This window comes from Phoxinus phoxinus (genome assembly GCF_949152265.1).
Source record: "Phoxinus phoxinus genome assembly, chromosome: 12".
Classification (NCBI taxonomy): Eukaryota; Metazoa; Chordata; class Actinopteri; order Cypriniformes; family Leuciscidae; genus Phoxinus; species Phoxinus phoxinus.
Genome location: NC_136887.1, coordinates 34,122,114 through 34,149,231, shown reverse-complemented (window position 1 = coordinate 34,149,231; position 27,118 = coordinate 34,122,114). Strand labels below are relative to the sequence as shown.

The 27,118-nt window shown below is 36.8% G+C and overlaps 1 long non-coding RNA gene across 1 annotated transcript in view; it reads right to left on the bottom strand.

Moving 5' to 3' along the window:
* Positions 1-24,934, bottom strand: part of LOC307008516 — a 47,738-nt gene extending 22,804 nt beyond the window's left edge. Inside the window, exons 1-2 of the long non-coding RNA XR_013799845.1 lie at positions 24,765-24,934; positions 22,725-22,807 (exon numbers count right to left, since the gene is read on the bottom strand). This is a non-coding gene — a long non-coding RNA (uncharacterized lncRNA). The remainder of the gene's footprint in view (positions 1-22,724; positions 22,808-24,764) is intronic.
* Between the last annotated feature and the right edge of the window lie 2,184 nt (positions 24,935-27,118).

The window sequence follows — 27,118 nt, the reverse complement described above, 5'->3', positions numbered from 1 at the left end:
AGTGATTCAGTGAGTGATTCAGTGAGTGATTCAGTGAGTGATTCAGTGAGTGATTCAGTGAGTGATTCAGTGAGTGAGTGATTCAGTGAGTGATTCAGTGAGTGAGTGAATGAGTGAGTGAATGAGAGTGAATGAGTGAGTGTGTGTGTGTGTGTGTGTGATTCAGTGAGTGAGTAAATGAGTGATTCAGTGAGTGAGTGTGTGTGTGATTCAGTGAGTGATTCAGTGAGTAAGTAAGTGAGTGATTCAGTGAGTGTGATTCAGTGAGTGAGTGAGTGATTCAGTGAGTGTGTGAGTGATTCAGTGAGTGCGTGATTCAGTGAGTGATTCAGTGAGTGAGTGATTCAGTGAGTGAGTGAGTGATTGATTCAGTGAGTGAGTGATTCAGTGAGTGAGTGATTCTGTGAGTGAGTGAGTGAGTGAGTGAGAGTGATTCAGTGAGTGACTGATTCAGTGAGTGTGTGATTCAGTGAGTGAGTGAGTGAGTGACTGATTCAGTGAGTGTGTGATTCAGTGAGTGTGTGTTTCAGTGAGTGAGTGAGTGATTCAGGGAGTGTGTGATTCAGTGAGTGTGTGATTCAGTGAGTGTGTGTTTCAGTGAGTGAGTGAGTGATTCAGTGAGTGTGTGATTCAGTGAGTGAGTGAGTGATTCAGTGAGTGTGTGACTCAGTGAGTGAGTGATTCAGTGAGTGTGTGATTCAGTGAGTGAGTGATTCAGTGAGTGTGTGATTCAGTGAGTGTGAGATTCAGTGAGTGTGAGATTCAGTGAGTGAGTGAGTGAGTGAGTGACTAATTCAGTGAGTGAGTGAGTGAGTGAGTGAGTGAGTCTGTTGATGGATAAATCGATAGATAGATCTCACTGTTTTTATGTTTGAGGTGAACCTGTTTTCATGAGATTTGCCCAAACATAAATGGTTAAATAAATAAGCAACAAAATTCTCCCATTTCCCATGATCAGTGAATCACAAATAGAAACCCCAGCATGTTGTCTCTGGTGTAAGTTCAGGGCTGGAAACAGAGTTCAGAGGTCAAATAAGAGACTCTGATGAGGGCCTATTGTCTGAGACCTGGCAGCGGGGATACAATTAATGCTCTATTTTTATCAGTTGTGGAATTTGTCTTATGTCCTTCTTCTGTGGACGGGTTTGGCCCAGATCCAGCCATGCTGGGCTAGAAATCCCACACCACACAGGGTTCAATGCATGAGAAAAACAGGACCTCCGAATGCCTCTGGTTTCCTCGAGCATCCTGACGATTCGGATCTGATCGCCTCTGTAATGCGGCCAGAGCCTGACATCATTTCCTGCTACAATACTTCTGCTTCCATCACACTGAGGAGCTGGTGCGCTGATTATTATCACAATTCCATGTATTGTGACTAATATATACAGACTGCAATAGGTTTGATTTCTTTGAAATGAAAGGTCATTCGCTCTCAACTAGTGAGAAAACGGTTATCAATGTGAAAAATAATATCTAATTATAGAAGCTTGTTTCTGTAATAATGACTTTTTCCCCTCACAATTGTTTATTTCTCACAAGTCAGACTTTTTTTCTCACAACTGGGAGTATAAACTTGTAATAGCGAGTTAACGTCTGACTTTTCCTCTCAGAATTGCAAATAATTCTAAGAATATTCTCTTCAGTTTACATCACATCACATCAATTCTGCATTTTGTTTCTGCCACTTTATCTCAGTTTTCCCCCTGCGAGTTTATATCTTTCCATTCTGAGTTTGCATCTTGAGTTTAAATCACGAAAAAAAAAAAAAAAAAAAATATATCAACCTTTTTTCTTTCCCGAAGAATTCTGAGTTTATGTTTACGCAGCCATTTTCGTGAATTATAACTGGTTATTTTAGTAAACTATACGGAGGAAAAACACAGACATCACTCTGTATTCTGTTGAACCGGAACCTTTTTTATTAGCATATATCTATTTATGGATAGCAGGTCACACACGTGACATGAGCACACATTACAAACTTTAACAGTTTAGATCACAAACTTTTGAGATTTAATATCACACAAATGACTTTTTTCCTTAGAATTGTGAGTAAACGAAGAATTCAGATTTTTGTTTGTTTCTGCCACAGATAAAAAAAAAAAAAGGTGATTGTGACTTGTTGTCTAACTTCATTCCTCACAACTGCAAGTTTTTAATCTGGCAACCCTGTTTGTATCTTGCAATTCTGAGAAAAAAAGTCTGAATTGTGAGATAAAAAGTCACAATATATATATTTTTAATTCTTGTGCAAATGCACACGGACATTTCAGAGTAAGGACAGAGTGCCTAATGAAGCCCTCTCATGCAATTTTTTTTTTTTTAGAAAAATAGGTGTAATTGCGACTCACTTTTGCGAGTTTATATTTTGCCATTCAAGTTTAAAAATCAAGGAATTCTGACATTTTTTCCTAAGAATTCTGAGTTTAAATCACAGAATTTTGATCTTTTCCTCAGAATGTTGAGTTTATATCATGCAATTCTGGCTTTTTACCGTTTTTGTTTTTTGTTTTTTCTGCCAAAAAAATGGTAATTGCGACTTTTTGGGTTAGGCAACTTCTTTCCTCACAATTGTAAGTTTATATCTTACAACCCTGTTTGTATCTTGCCATTCTGAGAAAAAAAGTCTGAATTGTGAGATAAAAAGTCACAATATATATATTTTTAATTCTAGTGCAAATGCACACGGACATTTCAGAGTAAGGACAGAGTGCCTAATGAAGCAATCATGCAATCTATTTTTCTAAAAAAGAAAAAAGAAAAAGAAAAAAACACTCACTTTTGCGAGTTTATATCTTGCCATTCGCGTTTAAAAAAAAAATCAAGGAATTCTGATATTTTCCCAAAGAATTCAGAGTTTAAATAATGGAATTCTGACTGTTTTTCTAAGAATTCGGACTTTAAATCACAGAATTTTGACCTTTTCCTCAGAATGTTAAGTTTAAATCATGCAATTCTGGCTTTTTACTGTTTTTTTGTTTTGTTTTCTGCCAAAAAAAAAATGGTAAGTGCGACTTTTTGGGTTAGGCAACTTCTTTCCTCACAACTGTAGGTTTATATTTTACAACCCTAATATCGTGCCATTCTGAGTTTATATTTTCACAACTGACTTTTCATAATTGCAAGAAAAAAGTCTGAATTGTGAGACAAAAAGTCACATTTACGTTTTTATTGAATTTTTTATTCTGCATCGGAAATAATCTTCCACAACTAATTAAACTGTAAATAAAGCATGTTATGTGGCTGGAATGATGCAGAAAAGCACCTCATTAACCGGCGCTTGAATTACAACACTCTCAAAGGATGTGAGAAATTAATTAAAGTTTGCAAAGATCTTAGAAGATGCTTTATCGAGCACAACCCTTTGACACAAAAGGACCATGTGTCGGATCACCGCACTGACACGCGCGACGGCATGAACGTGCTTTCAGCTTCGGAAAAATATGCAAATGCACATAGAAATTTCAGAGTCTTACACTAAAGGACAGAGTGCCTAATGAAGCCCTCTCATGCAATCTGTTTTTGCGTCATGCCAGCGCCACGGTTTTCGATATTGCCAAATGCAAGACTAGTGCTAAAGTCCCCAGCCAGATCTGGTCTCCCAACTCAATTATCTTTCTAATCAGCTGCTTCATTGCCTTGAAAAGAGATACAACACTTTCAATTAGGTTCTGTGATTCAGCTTTGTTCTCTTATATGGGGAGCAATCATCCAGCGCATGTTCACATTGTTCGCGTCTCGTGGGCTTTTTCGCAATCTCCCCCCAAAAACCCATTGAGCTTTTGGCCCTTCGTCAGCATCCTTCATTTCACATTCTCAAGCGCCTCGGCCTTAAAAGCCATTCTCATATCGGCTGTAAACAATGAGAGAGGAAATTAGGACCAGTTGCGTTCACCTTTGACCTGCCTGTCCTTCTCAATCGCTCGCGCTGTTTCCACACACACACCTAATGAGAGATCCAGACACTGGAGGAAAACAATCCCAGACTCTATAATAATAACGGGGGGAAACTGCTATGATAAACAAAGGAAAGACGCACACGTAAATGCGTCTCTATAGCACGCAGTGTGTGTTTATCCTGCAATTTATACGCAGTGTTGGGGAGTAGTTAACTACAAGTAGCGACGCTACTAGCTTAACTACATTTTTCAGTAGCTTGGCAGTAGCTCAGTTGCTTTTTAAACAGTGTAGCTTTTCCAGTAGCCACTGTTAGCCCGGACAAGTTGAATCTACTTAAAAAATGTGAGCAAACTGGTTGCCCTAAAATAATTAAGTAATCTTAACTTAAGAAATTCAAGTTAATTTAACTAAAAAAAAATTGTAATATCAATTACTTTGCAGTTATGACTTATAGTATATTTTAGTTCAATTTAAGTAAAATTACTCAATTCTAATTTGTTCAATTTAATTAATAATATTGCTTGTAATCTGTTGCCTGTTGGTTAGATATAGCGTATTAATTTTTACAGTGTACGTTTATTTGCTTTTTTTCTTAATTTTCTAGTTTAACAAATTAAAAATAAATCAATTGACAAAAATCTAACTTACTTAAACTTAAATATACTATGTGTAATAACTGCAAAGTAGTTGATATTACAATACATTTTAAGTTAAATTAATTTTAGGACAACCAGTTTGCTCACATTTTTAAGTAGATTCAACTTGTCCGGGCTAACAGTGTACTTTTTGCAGCAAGTAGCGGTGTAGCGCGAGCAAAAGCTACATTGCGTTTTGTCGAGCCTGCGCGAATCAGCGCGATGCCAGGATATTATTCTTCTTGTTAGATTACAAACTAATTTTGAGCCATTACCGCCACCTGTTGTTTAATCACGCATCTTGCGGCTAAGGCGGGCGTACACGGCGCGAGTTCGGACACTCGTGAGGTCGTGCACACATTACGAGTCAGTTAAACTGATAATCGCGTCAAAGCAGCCGGTACACGGCACGACTGTCCTGCACGACTTTTATCCCGGGCCGGCGGCAATCACGTGAGCATTCGCGCTAAACACAGAGACCGGAGCTTTCAATGTTGCAGGCAATAGCTTCAGATAGAAAAATTACAGAAATGTGTGTGCAAATGATTTGTTGAAAAGCAGATAACAGTAGCCATTCCGTTCAACATAAAAAACGAGAGAGAGAGAGAGAGAGAGAGAGAGAGAGAGAGAGAGAGAGAGAGAGAGAGAGAGAGAGAGAGAGAGAGAGAGAGAGAGAGAGTGTGTGTGTGTGTGTGTGTGTGTGTGACAGTGTATAATGTCTAGCCTGTGACGTGGTTGTGTATGATTTGGCAATAGGGGATAGCCTATAGACGAATCCGACGAGCGTTCTGTGTAGGCTGCCATCTTGTGGCGACGCCATTACTGAGCTGTTACCGGTAACGTTATGTAAACAAACCTCCGTGATAACGCACCCTCGATGACAGCTACAGCCAGGCATAATGACTTGTTGGATTGATGATGTTAGACAGTGGCCTCCAGTCACAGATGAAGGTACAAACGATCTTACAGATTATTTATGAAAATAGCTTGGCAATAACTATGCTAGCTAGGCTAACGTTAGCTAACGAGGAAACTATAAAAAGATCTGTCCATTTGGCAACAATAAATAAATGAATGACATCAAATAAACGAATTCATGTTTTTCATTTGTGTCCATTATTTATCTAATTGTCACATTGCAAAAGGCAGCTAGAAAGTATACATAATATCGACCAATTAGTGTTTTTAAACCATGGAAAGAGGTCAATATAACCGCAGAACAGTGTCACATAACGTTACATTTAGCTCAGGAAAGCCATTAATGACCATAGCATGTTAATTGAATAGAAAAAAATAGCTAGAGAGGAGATTTTGCTGAGCACTATATTACATATTTATTATATTTTTTACTTATGTCATTAAATAATTGTTATTATTATAACAAAAACTGCATTATATTTAATTTAATTTGTTATTTTAAACCTTTAATAATACCAGCAGATTGGGCCGTCTATGTTTACAGCATTACAGAAATCTGTGTAACCGTATGGCACCAGACAGGGGCAGTCGACCCGGGGTATTTTATGTAACTCACAACGTTTACTCTTCCAAACTGAAATTGTACCGCCGCCACTGAAACAATTGATAACGGAACATGTTTTCCCACTCGGCATTATAAAAGTTACACGTTAGTGACAGTCGTAAATCGCGGGCTGTTTATTCCAGTGGACGCAAGTTGCAACTAAACCAATAGGAGGCAATGGCGCAACGCTAGCCAGCAACAGCTCAGTTATGGCGCCCGCTTTACTTCCGGTAGTTTCGCCGGATTCGTCTATACGCTGGTGAAAATCGGGCCGACTCCCCGAATTTTTTAAACATATTATCCATGATGGAGCAAAACGTGGCGGCAGATTTGGAGGATGGAGAAACAACTAATGTTAATTATTACCCATGGCCTTATTTGTCCAAGTTCATATTTGTTGCAATTTTGCACTTTTAACAAACAGTCTGAGATATTTGAGTATTGTTGTGTGTAATAAAACAATACTCTTTGAAATCATAATTGTATTGCATTGTTTTAAACACTAAATATTTTACTTAAAACATTCATCAGACACTTATTCAGTTATTTATAATATACGTTGTAAAAAAAAAAAAATCAAAAGTAGTTTCAATGTACTAGCTACTTTTTGATAGTAACTTGTAGTGTAGCTAACTACTTTTCCAAAAGGGTAGCTTGACTGTAGTTTAACTACTTTAACTTACGAGTAGCTTGTAGCTTGTCCAAACTTCCCCAACACTGTTTATACGTGAAAATTAGTTTTCACGTGGATACACAAAAAAATGCTGGGTTGTTTCAACCCAATTTTGGGTCAAATATGGACAACCCAACCGTTGGGTTAATTTTTTTAATTACATTTTTAACCCAACGTTTGGGGTTTGTCCATATTTGACCCAAAATTGGGTTGAAACAACCCAGCATTTTATGATACGCACTTCATTGCGTGTAATACACATGCACCCCCCCCCCCCCCCACTCCTACCCTAACCAACCCATGCGTATCCTATGCATGTAAAAACTAATTTTCGCGTATAAATTACACGATAAACACACTGCGTGCTATAGAGAGCCTAAGCCCCGCCCCTCCGCTTCCGGCTCATGGGACCTTATTTCTGAAATAATATTGTATGATAGTCAATGGCGTGAGACAACTTATCTTTTTATTCCATCTGAACTGTGCCCTGAATTACACATATGACGTTTGTCAATTTAAAAGATAATTATGAAAGTCAAGAAAGTCGCAGTTTGTCATAAAACAGAAGAGTAACGTTTAGTTTAATGTGAAAATCGCTCAATGAACTTCATCTCTCGTCTCGCACTATACGTCACCGTTGCTCGTGTGTGTGTGCAGTCTGGTACAACACACTCCGGCATCACGGCGTAACGTTACGATTATAACGTAAGACTGTAGAAAACATGACAGATGTTAGCTTCAGTAGAGTTAGCTTCAGTAAAGTTAGCTTCAGTAAAGTTAGCTTCAGTAAAGTTAGCTTCAGTAAAGTTAGCTTCAGTAGAGTTAGCTTCAGTAGAGTTAGCTTCAGTAGAGTTAGCTTCAGTAAAGTTAGCTTCAGTAAAGTTAGCTTCAGTAGAGTTAGCTTCAGTAGAGTTAGCTTCAGTAGAGTTAGCTTCAGTAGAGTTAGCTTCAGTAAAGTTAGCTTCAGTAAAGTTAGCTTCAGTAAAGTTAGCTTCAGTAAAGTTAGCTTCAGTAAAGTTAGCTTCAGTAGAGTTAGCTTCAGTAGAGTTAGCTTCAGTAAAGTTAGCTTCAGTAGAGTTAGCTTCAGTAAAGTTAGCTTCAGAAGAGTTAGCTTCAGTAAAGTTAGCTTCAGTAAAGTTAGCTTCAGTAAAGTTAGCTTCAGTAAAGTTAGCTTCAGTAGAGTTAGCTTCAGTAGAGTTAGCTTCAGTAAAGTTAGCTTCAGTAAAGTTAGCTTCAGTAGAGTTAGCTTCAGTAAAGTTAGCTTCAGTAAAGTTAGCTTCAGTAAAGTTAGCTTCAGTAAAGTTAGCTTCAGTAGAGTTAGCTTCAGTAAAGTTAGCTTCAGAAGAGTTAGCTTCAGTAAAGTTAGCTTCAGTAAAGTTAGCTTCAGTAAAGTTAGCTTCAGTAAAGTTAGCTTCAGTAGAGTTAGCTTCAGTAGAGTTAGCTTCAGTAAAGTTAGCTTCAGTAGAGTTAGCTTCAGTAGAGTTAGCTTCAGTAAAGTTAGCTTCAGTAGAGTTAGCTTCAGTAGAGTTAGCTTCAGTAAAGTTAGCTTCAGAAGAGTTAGCTTCAGTAAAGTTAGCTTCAGTAGAGTTAGCTTCAGTAAAGTTAGCTTCAGTAAAGTTAGCTTCAGTAGAGTTAGCTTCAGTAAAGTTAGCTTCAGTAGAGTTAGCTTCAGTAAAGTTAGCTTCAGAAGAGTTAGCTTCAGTAAAGTTAGCTTCAGTAAAGTTAGCTTCAGTAAAGTTAGCTTCAGTAAAGTTAGCTTCAGTAGAGTTAGCTTCAGTAGAGTTAGCTTCAGTAGAGTTAGCTTCAGTAAAGTTAGCTTCAGTAAAGTTAGCTTCAGTAGAGTTAGCTTCAGTAGAGTTAGCTTCAGTAAAGTTAGCTTCAGTAAAGTTAGCTTCAGGAAAGTTAGCTTCAGTAAAGTTAGCTTCAGTAAAGTTAGCTTCAGAAGAGTTAGCTTCAGTAAAGTTAGCTTCAGTAAAGTTAGCTTCAGTAAAGTTAGCTTCAGTAGTAAAGTTAGCTTCAGTAAAGTTAGCTTCAGTAGAGTTAGCTTCAGTAAAGTTAGCTTCAGTAGAGTTAGCTTCAGTAAAGTTAGCTTCAGTAAAGTTAGCTTCAGTAAAGTTAGCTTCAGTAAAGTTAGCTTCAGTAAAGTTAGCTTCAGAAGAGTTAGCTTCAGAAGAGTTAGCTTCAGTAAAGTTAGCTTCAGTAAAGTTAGCTTCAGTAGAGTTAGCTTCAGTAAAGTTAGCTTCAGTAAAGTTAGCTTCAGTAAAGTTAGCTTCAGTAGAGTTAGCTTCAGTAAAGTTAGCTTCAGTAGAGTTAGCTTCAGAAGAGTTATCTTCAGTAAAGTTAGCTTCAGTAAAGTTAACTTCAGTAAAGTTAGCTTCAGTAAGGTTAGCTTCAGTAAAGTTAGCTTCAGTAAAGTTAGCTTCAGTAAAGTTAGCTTCAGTAAAGTTAGCTTCAGTAGAGTTAGCTTCAGTAGAGTTAGCTTCAGTAGAGTTAGCTTCAGTAGAGTTAGCTTCAGTAAAGTTAGCTTCAGTAGAGTTAGCTTCAGAAGAGTTAGCTTCAGTAGAGTTAGCTTCAGTAAAGTTAGCTTCAGTAAAGTTAGCTTCAGTAAAGTTAACTTCAGTAGAGTTAGCTTCAGTAAAGTTAGCTTCAGTAGAGTTAGCTTCAGGTTGCCAGGTTGCAAACCTTTTGGGTTTGTTGTCTTTGTAATGACGTATGTTCACAGTCTTATACCTCAACAGTTTTACATCAAACTGCGACTTTTTTTTACTTTAAAATGTATCTTTTAAATTGACAAACATCATATGTGTAATTCAGGGCACGATTCAAACAAAATCAAAATATTTGTTGTCTCTCGCCATTGACAACCATTCAATATTTTTCCAAAATAAGGTCCCATGGTGGAAGGGGAGGGACTTAGGCTCTCTATAGAGACGCATTTAGTGTGATCGCGTTGTGTACAGAGACTTGCAGAAAAGCGACTGCTGGGGAATTCAGTTAAAACAGGAAGATCAACTTTAACAACAGAAAGTTAAAGAAGCATGACTAAAATATATGAGTAATTTAGACCATGGTAACGATCTAAACATGATTTAAAGGGACAGTCAAACCAAAAATAAAACCTGTGTGACTTTCTTTCTTTTGCAGAACATATTTTGCATATTTCATATATTGACTTCCATTGTGTTGACATTGCACTGTCTCTTCTTTTACGCTCAACAAACGAAATTCATGCAGGTTTAAAATGACATCAGGCGAATAAAGGCAGAAAATAATGACATTTTTGGGTGAGCTGTTCTTTAATTTCTGTAGTAGAAAATGCACTGAAAAGAAAATTGATGCATTTACTCTGAAAACATTTTCACTCAAATTACAAAGAAATGGCAAGCAACACAGAGAGACTGAAATAGTGTTTTCTTGTAATATGTAGTCCAATAATCTTGTTAAAAATGATTTTTCGAAGCTGTAAGAAAAACAGTATACAGCTAAAAAACGCTTTATTCCGCATAATATAATATATTCAAATAAGTCTCGCATTTTACTGTGCGTTTTGACATTATTGTGAATTAACTGAGGAGAAAGGTCATATTTGTTCAGTGGCCCCAAAATGATTTATGCAAACTTCATGCATGAATGTCATTGTATTAGATAAAATATGAAATAATTATAAAAAAGCAAGTGGCATTTTAAAAACAAAGAGATAGCACCAGATTATTTTAAAGCAAAAAAAAAAAAAAAAAGACTAAAAATTTTTTTAAAGCAATAAAAGACACTTTATTAAAGACACTTTATCTAAAAAAATGAAGGTAGGGAAGAGAAAAGCTCATTTGTTTGGAAATGCCACTTGCTTTGAAATTTTGCTTTATAATCCTTTGACATTCATAGCAGTTTGTTCTATTACTAAAGCATTACTTTCCATAAAAATAATTTATTTGGTGGCATTTAGTAATTTTGGGGGCAGTTTTAGTAATTTTGGGGGCATTTAGTAATTTTGGGGGCATTTCTAGTAATTTTGGGGGCAGTTTTAGTAATTTTGGGGGCATTTCTAGTAATTTGAGGCATTTTTAGTAATTTTGAGGGCATTTAGTAATTTTGGGGGCATTTCTAGTAATTTTGGATGCATTTTTAGTAATTTTGGGGGAATTTTTTGTAATTTTGGGGGCAGTTTTAGTAATTTTGGGGGCATTTTTGTAATTTTGGAGGCCTTTTTAGTAATTCTGGGGGCATTTAGTAATTTTGGAGGCATTTTTAGTCATTTTGGGGCATTTTTTTTTATTTTGGGGGGATTTCTAGGAATGTTGGAGGCATTTTTGGTAATTTTGGGGGCATTTTTGTAATTTTGAGGGCAGTTTTAGTCATTTTGGGGGCATTTCTATTAATTTTGGAGGCACTTTTAGTCATTTTGGTGCCATTTTTGTGGCTCTTTATTCTGTTGAGGCTCATTTCAGGTGAAACATGTGAAACATAGCAAATGCCTCTACTGATAATCAGCAGCTCAATGTAACCCGGTATTTATGTTTGTTGTCCATCAAAGCCACTGGTTAGCCAGTTTTTACAACTTGTGGACTCATTTAATCTGACTCAGTCAGTAACTGGCCCTACACATAAATTGGGACATACGCTTGACCTTGTTTTATCATCTGGTTTTCCTGTTTTAAATGTTGAGTTGGATGATACCTGTCTATCTGACCATTCACCTGTGATTTTTAATGCATCTCTGTCTTGTCTACTACCTAAACCTCATATGCCTGTTCGCTATATTCGGGCACTGAATGATTCCACTGCTGAGCAATTTTGTAATGCTTTTACAGCTTCTCCACTTACCAGCCTCATAGAGTCAACCTCCTCCCTGGGTACAGAAGAGCTAGTTACTCTGTTTAACACCGTAGTTACAGGTATCCTTGATAATGTTGCTCCACTCAAACTTAAGCGACCCAAAGTCAAAGCTCCACCCTGGCTTAACAGTGAGACTCGTGCCCGTAGACTACAGTGTAGGAAAGCAGAGAGGAAATGGAAAAAAGATAAGCTGCAAGTGTCCTATGAGATACTGAGAGATTGTCTAACATCCTACCAACACTCCGTCAAGGCATCTAAAGTAAAGCATTTTTCAGATATTATAGCTAAAAATGCCCATAGTCCCAAAACCTTGTTTAGTGCAATAAACACTGCACTAAACCATGTTACTGTACTACCTGATGTTACTATCGAAGTTGTGGAAAGCTTTTTAAGTTTCTTTATCAACAAGGTTGATATGATTAGATCTGGTATTTCACCAACAGATCATGACCCTTCTGATTTAGACCCATGCCCTGCTTCTCTCACTTGTTTTGAGCTTGTGTCACTCTCAACACTGAAAAGTATAGTGTCTCACATGAAGCCTACGTTTTCCCCTGCAGACATAGTTCCCTCACGTTTATTGAAAGAGGTGTTAGATAATGTTGGTCCCAGCCTGTTAACTGTGATCAATAGTTCTCTTATAAATGGAACTGTCCCATCCATTTTTAAACATGCAGTGGTCCAGCCTCTTATTAAAAAACCCAATCTAGACCCTACAGATTTTAACAATTTTAGGCCCATTTCTAAATTGTCATTTATGTCCAAAATATTGGAGAAGGTTGTTCTTTCTCAGCTCCTTCCTTTTTTAAGTGAAAATGATGTGTTGGACAATTTTCAGTCAGGTTTCAGAGCACACCATAGCACAGAAACAGCTTTGCTCAAGGTACTGAATGATTTGCTGCTGTTTGGTGATTCTGGTAATTGTGCTGTTTTATTATTGCTTGACCTTAGTGCTGCTTTTGATACGGTTGATCATGTTATCCTCCTGGATCGTCTCCAGCAACAGGTTGGGACCCAGGGTGTTGCTCTACAGTGGTTTCACTCCTATCTGAAAGATCGAACCATTTCCGTTAATATCGGAGACTGTTCCTCCTCTTCGGCTGCTATCACATGCGGAGTACCCCAGGGTTCGATCTTGGGTCCAATTTTATTCTCCTTGTACATGCTCCCCTTGGGCTCCATTTTACGTAAACATAATATTTCATATCATTGTTATGCAGATGATACTCAGTTGTACTTACCGTTGAAACCAGGTGACACCAATTCCCTGGAGTCCCTATCTGATTGCCTTAGTGATATTAAGAGCTGGATGGCTAAAAACTTTCTCCAACTCAATGAGAGTAAGACGGAAGTGATTATATTTGGCTCCCCTAGATCAGTTGAGGAATTATCTAAAAAAATGGGTCCCTTGTCCATAAATGTGCACCCTCAGGCCAGAAATTTGGGTGTTATCTTTGATTCAGCCTTAAAATTTGACAAACAAATCAATTCTGTTGTCAAAGGTAGTTTCTTTCAGTTGAGGACGATTGCAAAGATAAAATCCTTCCTTACTCTCAAGGACTTCGAGATTGTTATTCATGCCCTTATATCATCTCGAATTGACTATTGCAATTCTCTTTACTCTGGCATCTGCCATTCATCATTATCTCGCTTACAGCTTGTTCAGAATGCGGCTGCTAGGATGTTGACTGGTACCAGGAAGAGGGACCATATATCCCCGGTATTGGCCTCTCTTCACTGGTTGCCAGTCAAATACAGAATTGATTTTAAGGTGTTATTGCTGGTCTTTAAAGCTTTACATGGATTGGCTCCATTGTATATTTCAGATCTTCTTCAGTCTTACCGTACGCCCAGGCCCCTTAGATCATCTAACCAGTTCCTTTTAGCCATTCCACAGACCCGGATGAAAACTAAAGGTGATCGTGCCTTTTCAGTTGTGGCCCCTAGTCTGTGGAACAAACTGCCCTTTTTTATTAGGTCTTCCCCCACTACAGAGACATTTAAGTCTCGTCTTAAAACATATTTTTATTCTTTGGCTTTTGAGTCAGTTTAGGGACACGTATGCTTAAATGTTTTTGTTTGCTGTTTCTATTTGTTGTTGTTTTTGTACCTGATAATTTTGTACAGCACTTTGGTCAGCATTGGCTGTTTTTAAATGTGCTTTATAAATAAAGTGACCTTGACCTTGACCTTATGTAGCACAGACTGTTACACACTCGAACATCAGACTGCGATGAATAAGAAACTGGCTTTTGGAGTTAATCTATGGATTATTTTCACAAAACAGTTTCTGACCAACTCAAGGCCAGCTTTTCATATTCTTTCACCGATCAGAAACAGCAGAATATTAACTTCATAAGTCTAGACATCAGGGAAGAAAACTAAGTCCATTTGTGACACTCGACCACAAACCAGTCACGAGCCGCGAGGGTATATCTGTGGCAATAGCCAACTATACATTGTATGGGTCAAAATGATCTATTTTTCTTTTATGTTCAAAATCATTAGGATATTAAGTGAAGATATTTAGTAAATGTCCTACCGTAAATATATAAAACATGTATTTTTGTGAGTGAATGCAGCACAATCGTGAACATAAATGCACAACTTTAAAGGAGATTTTCTCAATGTTTACATTTTTTTGCTCCCTCAGATTCCAGATTTTCAATAGTTGTGTCTTGACCAAATATTGTCATATCCTAACAAACCATAGGCTACACATTTGCTGTCACATTTTGTTTCACAAATAAAGAAATTAACTTTTCTTCATAGTTTCTTCATACTTTAGTTGAATGATTCATAACACTTTCTATTCTCCACACACACACACACACTCTCTCACACACACACACACACACACACACACACACACACACACACACACACACGTCAGATATTAATGTTTGAAACATACCCTCATACATTCGGCTTTGCACCCTGCGCTCAAACTCTGCTTTTAAAGAGGAACATTTCTCACTGTAATCCAGAAGCCAGGAGGATTAGAGCGGCTTTTGTGGCATTAATGTGTGCGTTAAACAAAGTTAGAATGACCCAGGGTTAAAAATTATTATTTTTGAAGTATGATGCTGGAAATTCAGCTTTGATCTCAGGAATACATTACATTTTAAAATATAGAAAATTATTTCACAATATTATTGTTTTTACTGTGTTTTTGAGCAAATAAATGCAGCCTTGGTGAGCAGGAGACTTCTTTAAAAAAAATATATATATTATAAAATCTTATGAATGCATATTTTAAAAATGAATAAACACACCATTTATGGCTGCTTACATCAATGCATAACATCCTCAGAGCGTATCGCAGGTATGTTTTACTGTAAAAGGTTCATACATTATTATTATAAATCAGTTTTCCTAGAAAATAGATGGTATTTTTACATCTGAACTCGCCTCGCCTCAGGATGGCCGTCTCAACGTTTTCTGTGCATGAAAAAACATGTTTCCAATATAAACAACGCCGAGCCTGTAATTGTTTCTGTGTCTGTGCAATTCTTGCATGTGTTTGTTTATGCGTGCATGTAAATCTGAGTGAAGTGTTTCTGGAGGGCTCTGATTCATGAATCTGGCAGCGCCGGGAGTTTCTGAGTGGGCTTCGTGGAAGTGAACAGAGGGACGTCAAAGTAAACAAACATGCAACAACAACAAAAACGAATCAATGTCTCTTGCATCACGGATCTAAAGTGGGATAATGCACAGGTCAACGTGATCTCATGAGGATACGCGTGTCGTTTTACGTAAAGTGTAGTTCTTCTACCATACGTACATTTTTTTACGTTTTATACACACAGAAACGTATAATACTGATGTATTTACAGGACTAAAGCATAATTTATTTACCTACACTAAAAACTCCTGGGTTATTTCTTCAACCCATTTTCTGAGTTATTTGTGTTGGGTTAAAATTATGGGTTATTTTTGACCCAGGAGTTTTTAGTGTGTATGAACAACTCTACTGACTTACAAATTTGTACGTATTCCTATCTATGCATATTAAAATCGTGGCATTAATGTTTTGACTCTTGCATTCAATTGTCTTCACGTGTTTTCAGTCGCATTTATTAATGCAGTTTACTCGTCGTAATACTCATAAATAATAACATCTCGCTCTGTTCTGCTGCAAACTCGGCTGTCTGTTATGTTTTTCTTCATAATTTTTAGCCTAACGTTATGTAGTTTTCAGAAATGGTTACGGGTATAGGTTTAGGAGTAGGATTAGTGGCTCAAAATATCTTTTTACACATCTCGGTCCTTTATTTTATCATTTTTATATTATAAAATGGGTATGTTTAGGTTTGGGAGTAGGGTTAAGGGATCTTAAATTTATCTATAAAATGGAAATTATACAGATATCTTTATGATGTGAAATATTCGTAAATAGTTAACGTTTTGTAGCTGTAAAATCGTAATAATGTTACGTTTAAATGTCCATATTATATGTGTCAGCATCTATCCAAACGTACAAAAAAGTATGTTTTCTATCTTTGAAAATGACGTATTAGCAATGAGACCAGGCTGCACAGTTAGCACATCATTATGACAAAATAAACACCCTATAAAATTATTTTTCACTTGTTTTCCGGCACAAATATCGAAACATTATTTAAGATACATTTACGTGAAAAGCAAAAGTCAAACTTAAGTGAGTTTATCATTTTAAAACAAGAATAAATACCTGCCAAATGGGGTTAAAAAAAATATAGGCCTTTTTTAAAGGGAAAACTAGTTACATTTTTCTTGCACTGGCAAAAAAAAGAAAAAAAGACTTTCTTTCTCAGTATTTCTGTGTTGTTTCCCAGTCCTAAATCAAAACACATCTACCTGAGAAGCAAAATGACTTGGTTAGTGGAAAAATCATCAAAATTAAGTGTATTTGTGCTTAAAACAAGAAAAATATCTACCAATGGGTTCAGAAGGAAACATGATTATTTTTCTGACCCCATTTGCTCTTGTTTTTCAAGTAAAAAGTCAATTCAATTTGATATATTTTTCAGAAAACAAGACTAATATATATATAACATCTTCCGTCATTTTGTTTCTACAGTAATTGTAAATCTCATTTTAACAATGTTTAGATATTTGCGCTGGAAAACAAGACAGATATACGAAGGAAGAGAGTAATTTTAACAGACAGATATTTGTCATTGCTTTAGTCAATTTGATCATTATTTCAGAAAACAAGACTTTATATCTTAGTGATGAACATATTATATCGTACATGCATTTCAAATGGAGAAATTGAGCATTTTGTCACTTCAACACAAGCATCTCTGGTTTTCTGTGAATATTTTCTTTTTTAATAGAACATAAAAATAAAAGCATTTGGAGATGAACATTTTCTAAAGATATTATACTGTCTGGAGCAGAAGAACTTCATTACTACATTCCCCAGGCATTCATTATGGTGCCATGTTGAAAATCAGCTGTGGATTTGATGAATTATTCAGCAGAAGATTCAAAGGACATGTCGAGATGCAATCTTCACCCTGCAGGAGGCAGGAACATTTCCTTCTCTGAAAGTAACTAACCCTGACCAGAAGTTAACTTGCCAAAGTTAATCTCACTCTCATATCGCACACACACTTTCAGAAGATTCAGACACTTATGACACTTCATCCCTATCACTGATGTCTATATATGTTTTATAATTGCAAGTAGGGTTGCAAAGGGATGGAACATTTCCGGTAAGTTTCCGGCAAATTTCCGGTAAGTTTCCGGTAAATTTCCGAAAAGTTTCCGGCAAATTTCCGGTAAGTTTCCAGTAAATTTCCGGTAAGTTTCCGGTAAATTTCTGAAAAGTTTCCGGTAAATTTCTGGTAAATTTCCGGTAAGTTTCCGGTAATTTTCGGTAAATTTCTGGTAAATTTCCATGGGAAGTTAAGCTGGAGAATTTTGGAAATAACGTGGCATTTTTCTGTAAAATAAGACAAGAGCTTGTAAGAATACTAATGCAATGGCATGAACAGATATATAAATAGTAAGGCTTGCTCAGGGGTCGGCAACCTTTTTGTCATGAAGTGCCATTTTTAAGTTTCAGAGTTCACTGTGCCATAACCCCACCCCAATATGTATATAATACACATAGTTTTTAAATATTCATAATGGATAACGTAGAAATAGTGCAGAACTTTAAATAGGCCTATTTCTGAAGCAACTTTTCATAAAATGTTTTACTTTTGTACAACGTACCCGTCTCTGGAAAACGAATATAAATCTAATCTTTAATTCCTGCACTATATGCAAATTTAACAGCGTTCACGTCAAAGAAAGCAAGATCAAAATCAAAGCGCGTCGGCTTGCTGAAGAGATGTTCAGCTACTTCTCTGCTGTGCTGTGGTAGCTCTGTCATATCTGGGTACCGTGAGCCATTATAAAACGCACTTGCATGTTTCGTTTTTACCATTTTAGGAGGAGTAAAATTTACATTTGTGACTTCAACAACCACATGCAATCTGTCCAGTTTTATCTGGAATGCGAATGGAGCGTCTGGCGCGAGTGATTTCAATGTTAAGTCAATGTAAAGATGCGTTTACGCGTGTCTAGAGGTTCTGCGGCGCGAATGAGGCATTTAGCGCGGCACTGTATACATGAATTCGCCTCATTCGCACGTCCATTTCGCTTTGGACGCGCGAATGGATTCAAAATGTTAAAGCGTCCAACTAGACGCGATAGACGCGAATTTGACGCTCTATTCGCGTTTGGTGTGAACCAAGCATAAGCGGTCAGGTTGTGTGCACGTGATGCGCAGTTATCGCACCAATGGTTTGTCAGACCTGCACGCTCTAAGTCTAACACTTTAATAGTATGTATAACTCCTACCTTAATATAACAAGCTGTGCTACTATGATGAACGATTTCCTCCAAATGTAGATCTGTATGCAGGTACGAGGTACTTTATCTGTATGAAATGCATACATATCTCTCTCTTTTGCTCGCGTGCTAGCGATTAACCCTCAGCGTGCCAGTGTTGGCACGCGTGCCATAGGTTGCCTACCCCTGGGCTAGCTAAACAACTGGAATGATCTTCAAAACATATTGTAGGAGGCAGAGGAAAAACAGCCACATGAGGTAGCTAGCATCTGCCTTATGTGGTAAATAAAGTTATGCTAGCTTACTTAGCATCTAACTTATCTTGCTATCTACTAGACGAGTAGGGGGTGTGGTCTCAATAGCCATGCAGTAAGCAGTGCGCTATGTGCATGTGATTGAGGAATGGCATGGATATTCAAGTGTATTTGAATGGCATCTGTTTGTTTTAGTCAAAATTATGCTAAAATATACTTTCCTCAACTATATTTAAGTTCCCTATGAAGAGCCAACCCTCAACTTTGAAAATTCCCAGTTTATTCCCGTTTATACTCATAAATTCCTGTTAATTCCCTTAAATTCCCATTAATTCCCATGGAAAGTTTCCATCTTTGAAAATTCCCAGAATTTTGCAACCCTAAATGCAAGTAATCTGTCGTATTTGTGTAATGAACTTTTCTAATCGAAATGACTGTTTCTTCTTAATTTTTTGTTATCAATTATGTACATTAGGTTTTATGTTACATCTTATGTTGTTAAATTAATGTTTATTGCATTGTGTATGCAGATTTATTATAGTAATATTTACAGCAGGTAACTTTGATTTATAATGTGACTTTCTCTTTACCCCTGTGTTTTAAAGGTGATTATTATAATGTTATAAATAACACAGAATATTATAAATGTAGATCTGGCATATTGACTGTATTTCAGCAATGACATAAATATGCTGTGATGTTCTGTTGTGTTTCCCATGTTCCAGTTTCACTGTTTAGTTTCGATTTCTGATTATGTCTGTTTTTCTGGTTAATAATTATTATTATCAGGTGATTCTTATTTAGTTCCTTGTTATTCTCTGTATATAGTATATATACTCCCGGTTCAATTCAATCCCTTGTAGGTTATTGTCTATACATCATTCATATATATATATATGATGAATAGACCTTAATGAGGTCATTTATTTCAGTAATTCAACTTAAAAGGTGAAACTAATATATTATATAGACTCATTACATGCAAAGTGAGATATTTCAAGCCTTTATTTGTTACAATTTTGATGATTATGACTTACAGCTTATGAAAACCTTTTCACAATATATAATTTCACAAAAATATAACAAATAAAGGCTTGAAATATCTCACTTTGCATGTAATGAGTCTATATAATATATTAGTTTCACCTTTTAAGTTGAATTACTGAAATAAATGAACTTTTGCACCATATTCTCATTTAATTTATTAATTAAAAAAATGTCCAGTTTCACCCTGTGTATGTATATATATATATATACACACACACACACACACACACACACACACATACATGTTTATGCGTTTTTGTTTGTTTGTTTGTTTCTTAAAGGATAATTCCGGTATTTAACACCTTGAGTCTATATTGTAGTTTGTTTTGGATGAACAAGAGTGGTGGACAACATTTTTTTGACAATGGTTCCTCTCTCGAGTTTTTGACTATAAAAGAATTGGCCATGGACCCATTTAACATTGGAGTCAATGGCCATGTCCGAAAATGTCATTAAAACAGCCAATAATGTTCGTTTACAAAACTGTTAAACTCACCGAGTGGTTAGTGGTGTTAGTTGATGATTATAAACAATATAGCGTCGCAATATATGATTCCAATCCGTTTATTTTGCCATAGTGGAACTATTTTTTCAACAATGGGATTTTACAAAATGACGAATAAAACACGACAGAAACTGTATTTCGCAACACTTTTTGTTTCTGGAACATCAACTAACATCACTAATCACTCGGTGAGTTGCACAGTTTTGTAAACGAACATTATTGGCTGTTTTAATGACATTTTCGGACATGCACATTGACTCCAATGTTAAATGGGTCCATGGCCAATTCTATTATAGTCAAAAACTCGAGAGAGGAACCATTGTCAAAAAAATGTTGTCCACCACTCTTGTTCATCCAAAACAAACTACAATATAGACTCAAGGTGTTAAATACCGGAATTATCCTTTAAGGGAGGACATTAGATAGTAGAAAGTACCGGACCGCAGTTATTAAAGGAAAGTTGGACTGTTGAGGGATTTGCATCATTTTATCTGCTGGATGAGAGTAAAACACATTAGTTCTGGCATATGGAGTCAGTTATTCATGTGTGTGTGAGCACTGAGCAGTTATGTAAGGTAATGTACACTTACAGTAAACAGAGATAAAGCAACAAACCATGAAAGCACATTCTGCGTGGTAATGATTGTTGTTTACAGGTCATGCCACAAATACTGCGTTTCTGCCTCGGTAGGTCAGGCGTAGGCAACATTAAAAGTGCCACTTGTCTTCTTCATGTGCAAGATTAAGATTTTTAGGTCCTGATAAGTTTAAAAGTCATGTGATTTATGCGCCTCTTGCAGCAAAATTGCACACACAAAAAAATGTATATCATACACTAGTTTTCTCTAATTGATAAAACAAAAATGAAGCAAAAAAATCTTCACCTTTAAAGAGAAATTCTTTAATTGGCTGGAGAAAAAATATTATTGGTTGATTGCAATAATCGTTTTATTGTAGTTATCTTGCACTCTACAATAAGTGATGGAGAGGCAAACGTTTTTTAGTGTGACTTTAAAATCAAGAAACGTAAATGTGTAATTATTATTTTTCTATCCAAGAATCATTACTGCCGTCTTTGTCATCACACACAGCACTTTAGAAAAAAATAAAAAATAAATCCACTTTAATATGATAGCGCTATACATTCAAACACACAGCGAGTTTGAGATTGCACATCTGTGCTGGGACCAGCTCATGTTACGTTAATGTAGAGAGCGAACCGATGTGTTTTTCCATCAGACTCGAGGGAACAGCACTTTGTCACGGTTTACTGCTTTTAGACGGCGGTATACAGCTGTTTAGGGACAAGAGCTCAAGTCAAGCGCTAACGTCGCTATTTTACAAAATACTATATGGTAATTATTCATCGGGGGTTAGCTTGCATTTCGTCCTGCTGCATCATGTCAATTTTATTTCAAATTCACTAATTAGTTCTTACCTCCTGATTACTGCAAACACGACACTCCCTACTGAGAACCAACAGAAGCTGATCTACAAATAATGACCTAGCGTGAGACGACAGACACTTACGCGGCGCGTTTGGACTAATGCCTAAACTAGCACACCTGCAGAGCTTCACCTGGAGCTTTTCAAAACCACAAAGTGCCCAAATAATTTAAAAGCATGCTAGCGTCACCTCTATTTGAGCAAAAACAGCTGTTTTTCTCACCTTAAGTGCCATATTATGCCCTTTTACAGAGTCTTGATGCGTTTTAGGCTCTATAGAACATGTTTTCCTGCTTGAATGTTGATTATTTTCCTCATATTCTCCATTGTTGCGGCTCCTCTCTTCCCAGTCTGTCAGTAACGCTCTGTTCACTTCCGGTCTCTATGAAGCCCCTCCTTCTGAAAAGCACACTGTGCTCTGATTGGTCGGCTGGATCAGTGTGTTGTGATTGGTCGAGCGCTTCGAGTGTGTTTGGGAAATGTCCCGCCCCTCACCATAACCGCCAGTTTAACACACTACTAACTAACTCAACCAGGCCCCGCCCCTTTATTCTGCGCATTAATTATTATAATGAGGAATATTGTGACGTGTTCGTTCCCGGAAGAAACTCAAGACTACAATGGAGGCGTTTCAGGAGTTCAGAAACACTGACACTGATATAGAGAAGAACTGCAACATTACAAACTAAAGAAAAATGAACAAAAAGCATAATGTCATCTTTAACTTATTAATTATTCAATAGGCTTGACACTTCATTATGAGATGTGAAGGTGTGTTTTGTAAAGTGAACGTATGAGTTCAGTTCATATTTTTTTACGGTAAAGCTCTGATAACCACAGCTGCCTTTCTTTGCTGTAAATTTCACTTTTTTTTTTTTTGTACAGTGTAGCTATTATTAATCTGCGTGAGGAAGCTTGTGGTTTAAATAAACATAACCTGACTGATGCTCCCAAATGAAAGCTCAGTGCAGCTGAAGAAAACCGAAGACGACAGGATGAACCCTGTGACCAATCACAGGAGGTCTGAGAGTTTGACTCAGCGCAAGGGCACGCTTATGTAAAGGGGATTTACTCAAACCTTCAGAGGGACTCAGTCTGGATCACAGAATCGTGGAGACACACTCAAACCGAGCCGCTCGTCTTCCGGTGGAGGAACCCGATCTGAGAACAGAAAGGTCACAGAACACAAGCTCCTTAATCTCACGTATGTCTCGGTTTAAAACGCCACAGTCGAGAATTTATTTTGGGATTATAATATTAGTAAAGACTTCTTGCACCGTGATTAAATGACAAATTAGGCAGACACCAACATCCTCATTCTCAAAAAACATGCAAATATTGAAACCACAGCATTAAAGTACGCATATACTAATATTTTCCCTAGGTAATTACAGTACATGTTGTGTCCATTAATAATTAAAATGCATTCATTTGCATATTACAGAAATCTGAACAGTGGATTAAACCAGGTTCAAAATTCATATTATTTTGTTGACGTATTAGAGTTAAGTTTTCAAGAATAAAATGTTACATAAATCAGTCGAATTGTATATATTTAGGAAAAAAAAACTGTAAAGTTTGTTGTGTGTGTGTTTTACTGAATATGTAAATAGATAAAGTAAATATAACTTGAATGTGTATTTTGGATGTTTTCTTTTTACTAGTCGGAAGGGAGACGAATTACGGAAGCAAAATAAAAAATAAAAGGTTTTAACTGATTATGATTTCACTTTTTCTAACTTTAGTTAGTGTGTAATGTTGCTGCACTGTAAAAAAATGTTTTGCTTTAACTTAAAAAAGCAAGTTAGTTGTAATTAAAATTTTGAGTTAATACAATGAAGAAGAATGGTTTAATAAACAGAAACTCAAAATAGTATGTTATCTTCAACATATTAGTTATCGAAGTTGATTTTCGAAGTTGACAAAAGATAAAAAGTTGTAATAAATCATGAAAATATTTTTTTACAGTGTGTTTGATCATAAACAACATCTGCAAAGTTACAACGCTCAAAGTTCAGAGCAAAGGGAGATATTTGCTTTTAAAGAAATAATTTTTAAGGACTACAAGAAACGGCTGGTAGGAACTACACGACATTCCTCCCGTTAGTGACATCACCAACCCTAGAATTTACATAAACCCCGCCCCCGGAACATGATTTATAGATTATCATGACAGAATATGTTAATCAATGACTAGAAGATAACTACACATAATCTACATAAATTCATCAACTAACCATTCAGAAATGTCCTGTTCTTCTACATGTTGTCACTTCTTCTTAAAGCTGAAGTCGGCAAGATTTTTTTTATCATATTCACTGAAACCGAAGCTATGCTCCGACAGAACAACATAAATAAGCCGGTTATAGAAAAAAACACCGCTTCTCCCTCCACCTAGAGCCTGTTATTTGTTTTCCAAAAATCCCCCGCTCCCGGTTCTTCTGGTCCAATCAGCGCAGGGGGGTGTGAGATCTCACTGTCAATCACAGTTCATGCACACGCCACAGATCCTGAAGTTCGCAGGTGTGTTGGATTGTACGAAGCGTGATGACGGAGAGAATAAGTGCACACGCACTGACGAACACGCACTCGATGGGAGGGTGCTCGGTGTTAGTGGGGGAGGGGCCTGAGAGTTGTAAACATTAACAATTTTGGTCCCCTCAATCTGCCAGACTTACCGCCTGCAGCTTTAAGTCTCTCCATTATTGTCTGACTCCGGTTTGAACATAAACATTGACATTTTCAGTGCATGTCTGTTGAAGCTCCGCCCCCTGTGCCGGGAGCAGCAGCTCATTTGCATTTAAAGGGACAGACACAAAAACGGTGTGTTTTTGCTCACCCTCAAAAAGTGACAACTTTAACATGCTATATAGAAATATCTATGGGGTATTTTGAGCTAAAACTTCACACACACACTCTGGGGACTTATTTTACATCTTGTGAAAAGAGCATTACACCCCCCCTTTAAAACAAAAGACAAACTTCCGAGACCAGTTTTCACAGGGAACAAAGATATAAAAAAAGAAATAAGCATGCAATTATACCAATTAAAGCAACAAATACCCGCATGCTCAGCAGAAACATCAGCTTATTAAGTGTGTAGAGAGATAAATCTTACCCGCGCTGCTCTTGACAGAAAATCTCTGGCATCCCGCCGCTCTCTCGATCTGGCTTTCTCCGTCTTTATTAACAGCTTCTCCGAGCCGACCCCATCACTTAAACCCGCCGTGTGTTTGCTTTGCCTGATTGATCACATTGGTATTTTAGCCTCAGTTCACCTCGCTTGCATCTAGATGAGAAGACTGGCCGTAACCCAGGAGAGAATTAATCACCAAATAAAGGATTAATGGTAAAAGTTCACAATCTCAGTGGGGAAATTCATCACGCACCTTGAACAATGTTACACAAATGAAGGTATTTTGTAGTTAATGCTGGTATTTGTCTTCCATTTATCCTCTGTGTTGTTCCAGCATTTCACGTGGCAGACTTTAATAATGCTAAATGCAATCTAGATTTAGCTGTCTTGTCTAGTTACACACACACACACACACAAAAAAATCATTAAAATCAACAAGAAAACCCATTTGCAATCCCTAATGTGACATTTCACCTGGAGAGCAGCTTTCCTTTAACATTCATTAATCTCAATAGCAGTGCATTGGCTGGCTTGTGCAAAATATAAAAGTAGCTACTAGTATAAAAATATAAATAAGCCTATAGTCTCAGACTTGTGGACGCCACTATAAGACGAAGGGATGTAAATTCCTGTGAACTTTCATTGTTTTTCTTTCTTAAAGTGTAAATTGTGGTCATAATGTTCTTGTTTTTCGACACGTTGTTGACTTTAAGTGAACAGTTAAAGCTGCAAAGGTCCCTGCAGTTACTTATAGTCATTAATAATTTATTACACCCTTAGAAAGAAAGGTCCAATGCAGGCGTTCTATTGCATAACGCTCTCATGTTTAACGGGTTATTATTATTTTTTTCTAGTGATAAAGTATGTCTCAATACATCAAGTTAACAATGAATTTAAACTAAATGAATTAATTGAAACTAAATTCATAAAATGATCCCGTGATGATGAATTAAGCTCTTGATAGGAACTTTTTTAAGTGTAAACTTAAAAAATAAAAAAATAAAATGTATTATGATTTGTTGGCTTGACAGTTCATTATGACTTTAGGAGAGATCTGCCTTCTAAAGTAGCGTAATAACTCAAATGGACTGATTGGAAATGCTCTACATAGGAAATAACTACAAATATTATTCAAATAGTTAATAAATAACTACAAATAGCACAGATTTCACACTCAATTTATTTAAACAAAGTTATCACTCACTAAACTAACACCACAATAGCCATAAAAACACATACCTGTAGCACACATACATATTATTCAAATAGTTCAAGTCTAATTACAATTGACTGTCTTATCAGTTCTTCTACTCAACAGCAGGGAGTAAAAATCGGTGTTGGCGAGTGTATGAAACCGGTGTCAATCGCCAGTTGGCCGATAATATTTTTATGAATTCTGACAATGCAATGTTGTGAGAATATGAATGTGAACAAACATGACCGACGCTTGGGACGATTGACGACAATGTCACGAAAATTTAAGTCTCGCCAATTTGATTATTCAAGCGCAAGACGACGTAAAAAGAGATTTATTACTCGTGCGCTAGATTTTCAGTAATGCACAACGCAGTATGGCCATCTTTAATGCTGGATAGACACTAAAAAGTAATTAAATAAACAGTTAAATATTAAACTTCTATTGCAGAGTAACTTTTTAAAGAGACCATATTGTTTTCAGGCTCTACTTGAACAGGTTTTCCTGCTTGAATGTTGATTATTTTCCTCATATTCTCCATTGTTGCGGCTCCTCTCTTCCCAGTCTGTCAGTAACGCTCCGTTTACTTCCTGTCTCTATGAAGCCCCTCCTTCTGAAAAGCACACTGTGCTCTGATTGGTCGGATGGAGCAGTGTGTTGTGATTGGTCGAGCGCTTCGAGTGTGTTTGGGAAATGTCCCGCCCCTCACCATAACCGCCAGTTTAACACACTACTAACTAACTCAACCAGGCCCCGCCCCTTTATTCTGCGCATTAATTATTATAATGAGGAATATTGTGACGCGTTCGTTCCCGGAAGAAACTCAAGACTACAATGGAGACGTTTCAGGAGTTCACTGACACTGATATAGAGAAGAACTTTTTTGCTTTTTGTTCATCTCTCTTTAGTTCTCAAAAACGTATTAATTATTCAATAGGCTTGACACTTTATAATAAGATGTGAAGGGGTGTTTTGTAAAGTGAACGTATGAGCTGTGCGTATAAAGAGCCCAAGTATTTTTTTCAAAAAGCCATCTCCATGAAAAATGCTTTATCTAAGAGCTATTAATCTCCTTTTAGTGCACATTTATACCAAATGTATAATATATTGCCAAGCTTAAAACGTAAGTCACTTTAATTAG